Here is a 2694-nt window from a genome sequence, read left to right as displayed (position 1 = left end):
GTGTGTGTGTGTGTGTGTGACGATTTTCCTGACATATACTACATTGTTTACTACATTAATTAGTTACCCAGTTTCATTGTCAATAAACTTTCTAATGTATGTACATGTAAAATAAAGGAAATTTATTGTCGATGACATGTAATTTGGACGTTATAGACACTAGTACCTCCAAATCTCCTGTGACGCCTAGGGGGGTCCCAAACAAGCACAAAGTGCTGCGGGTTCTCCCCATGGGGAGCTCCCATCGATTTCTGTTTTCTTGATGGGACGCAAATCAGATCTTCCCTCTCAGGTACAATTTCCGAGCTTCTGATTATTAACTGATTAACTTTCATTAGGTTAGCAAGTTTTGTGGGGTGCCTCTTGCGTATTTGAAATAATCGCGTTTTCCCGAGGAGCGTTGTCACTAGAAATTGAATGATCCGTTACTACTGGGCTTCGTAATCCATTTTTGCCAGTCCATTACGGCAGTAATCTGTCCCATGACTGGCAGAGAGCAGAAGCTTTTGACAGTTTGGGACGACCAAAGACATTAGAGGGATTTCCATGGACAAAAAAAAAAGGCCTTTCATTTTCTCTCATGTCATTTCTGTCAGGGTAAAGCGGGATGCTTCAGCGGGGTTAGGGTGTAATTGAATTTGATGGTGCATCTGCTGGCTCATGCAATAACGTACCAGGGCAGGGTCTGAGGCTCTAATGCAACGTTTATGATTCTGAAAGGGCGCCATGATGGATTACAGGGCAGACATGCATACAGACCAGCTGCATTCAGCAACAGAGTAGTAAAACCAACCAACAAGTTCAACTGGTGTTAGCATACTGTAACAGTCGTAAATATTGGATTCACGTAGAGCAGTGGTCCCCAACCCCTGAGCCGTGGACTGGTACCGGTCCGTGGACCAATTGGTACCGGGCCACACAAGAAATAATTAAATATTTCCGTTTTATGTATTATTTGAGTCTGGAGGATCTTTTATTTTGAAAATCCGTTAACCGGATTCTCTCAGTTACTTACGCACCAACACTGAGCCCACAAGCAGCAAAATGAGTAAGAAACAGATCAGATGTATTTGGAAAGTTTCTTTGCAAAGGGGAAAAGGCCCAGAGAAGAGACAGGAGGATGGATTTATCCCGGACCGGTAGGTGAGTCAAACATTACAAGCCGCTCTGTGTAACATGCGGCGAGCTTCAAACTGCTTCGCCATGTAGAGAAAAGCAGGCTGTGGATATTAAGCAATACTTCGGGTGTTATTGTCTCCCATCACTCCCAGATGGGACCGTCTCGTTGCAGAGAAACAAGCTCAGGGCTCCTGTTAGTTGTTATCGTGAGTTAAAATTTTCATGAAAGTAAAATTTTCGTTTTTGTTGCGCATCTGTATCTTATTTTGAAGGGATATATAAACGTTACCATAGTGACCAGAGTCAGAGAGCGTTTGGGCAGTGGTCGAGAGGAGATGAGTAGAGCTTGTGAGTCTTAAGTCTGGTTTAGACGGCAAGATTTAAGGATTGTCGGCCGATTCTCCAAACCTCTGTGACCACAGAGCTGATAAAAGTACAACAGGTTCGATCGGTTTGTGTCCAGCCACAAGGCAGGAGCAGCAAACCACACGAATCGATTTCACTCACGAACATCCCGATTCCAGAGGATAATCCAGTAAAACCCCCAACATAGCATACGGGAATTTAGAATAACCAAACACGGATGACGATGTAGAAGCAATAGTGATAGTTTGTGGAGTCATTTTAAGAGATAAAAGAAACAAAAATACAAGGCGGTGGATAAAAGACGACGGGAGTAGCTGCTCTATTTGCTGCACTATGATTTGGAGGTGAGTTATGATATTTCATAGTTAACATTTTTAACTTAATAAACATGATAAAGATATATAATTATGACCTTTACATATAATAATAAACATTTCCACATATCATCTCTGATATCCACTGGACTCTCAGTTGCGCGATATGTCAGCTGTTTGGGATTCCCCTCTGTTCTTATGTCACCGCGTTTCTGATTGGCTACCTGTCACATTCAACAGGTTGTGTTCTCTTCCCCAATCAGGGAAAACCCCACAGGCTGCGATAAAAGGACCAAGAAAACCCGAATCGGGCATATCAGACTTTAGCAACACCAACATGCAGAAGCCTTATCTGGCGGTGCAACCCCCCCAGTGGGGACCACTGCTATAGAGGAATTAAATATCATCATAACTCATATTAAAGAGTAGTTGTGGATGGTGATGCTGTGAGCAGGAAAGATCTCCAGTAGTGGTCAGTATACCAGCGAACTGAAGAAGCCTCTGACTGAAGACTGCTTCTGTGTCCGTCTCATAACTGTCGTCTCATGCTACCAGCCCAATATCCAGGCAGTAGAGCCGATATTCTACAATTCTCCTGGATGACCCAGTCAGACGTTAGCAGCTCTGCTAATCCGCCTACTTTGCTTTTGCTGTTCCTTTTTAAATCTGGGTGTATGTTTAGAAAGATGAGCAGAGAGATGTTGGAGTTGGGGAAATGATCCTTGCCCGTTATGATCGATGAAAAAAATGGTTTAAACTTTCCCTCCTTTCTCTGCATCCATTCAGTTTCTGCTTCAGCTCCTCTAGGAGTTTGGGGTCAGAGTTCACGGGACATTCACTGGCGACATTCTGTAAAGTCCTCTCCGCTGTTCTGATTTGTTTCATGACTTTCTAT

The sequence above is a fragment of the Poecilia formosa genome, unplaced genomic scaffold (assembly GCF_000485575.1).
Source record: "Poecilia formosa unplaced genomic scaffold, Poecilia_formosa-5.1.2 Scaffold150, whole genome shotgun sequence".
NCBI lineage: Eukaryota > Metazoa > Chordata > Actinopteri > Cyprinodontiformes > Poeciliidae > Poecilia > Poecilia formosa.
The sequence above is the reverse complement of the archived record's forward strand: the minus strand, read 5'-3'. Positions refer to the sequence as shown.